Here is a 947-nt window from a genome sequence, read left to right on the forward strand (position 1 = left end):
GCATTTGAAATGTTCAACATAAGCATTCGACAGAAGTTCAATTATTAATGAAATTATTCAAACATAAAATAACGAACTTTTAATCTATTTTCTATTGTAGAGACGGTATGTACTCGGAATCGTTAACGTGTAGGTGCAATGAAACAGCATTGAATTAAAGTTTAAACTTTAACACATATTACACTTTAGTGACTGACTCAATGGTAAGGTAGTAGATACCAGGTAAACTCAAAACCTATTATACAACAATACAAGATTTCTGGTTTAATTTTTTGTATGCTAGTTAAATTAATTATTTTTAAATAATTTTTTAAGGATATTTATTTTGTTTAGGATAATTAATAACTTTAATAAAAACTGAATGTATATTAAAAATAAAATCTTAATAATAATATATTAGGATTATTTTCAGTTTAGTGGTCGTTTAAATTATTACAAAATTCATACCAATTTTACCAAGATGACGATCTTACGAACTTGATCATATTACATAAAAGTTATGAATTACTTCCACTTTTAATATCAATACGACAATACAATTATACAAACCCTTTCAATTTCAACTGAGGATACTTTGAGACAGCCGTTAATGTCGAATTTTTCTTTTTACTTGAATTATATTTAGTTTATATTCATGATATTTATGTTATGTCTTCAAAGAAAACCATGGTCATATTTTGTGAAAAAACGTGTAAGTGGCTAAACTAAACTTTTAGGGAAACTTTTGGCTGTTATCGCCTTACCTATTTTTCATCACGAAGAGTTGCCGAAATCATATTATATTACATATTATTATCATGATTTTATTCGGGAGATATCAATTGTAAATCTAAATAAAATCGATCGTTTTGTACCGTGAGTGAACCATAGAATTAATTACATCCGTCTAATTGTATTACTCCATTTTTTTTCTGCTCTAATTGGGTTTAATACACATTCTATAGGTG

Source organism: Acyrthosiphon pisum, chromosome A1, assembly GCF_005508785.2.
Source record: "Acyrthosiphon pisum isolate AL4f chromosome A1, pea_aphid_22Mar2018_4r6ur, whole genome shotgun sequence".
NCBI lineage: Eukaryota > Metazoa > Arthropoda > Insecta > Hemiptera > Aphididae > Acyrthosiphon > Acyrthosiphon pisum.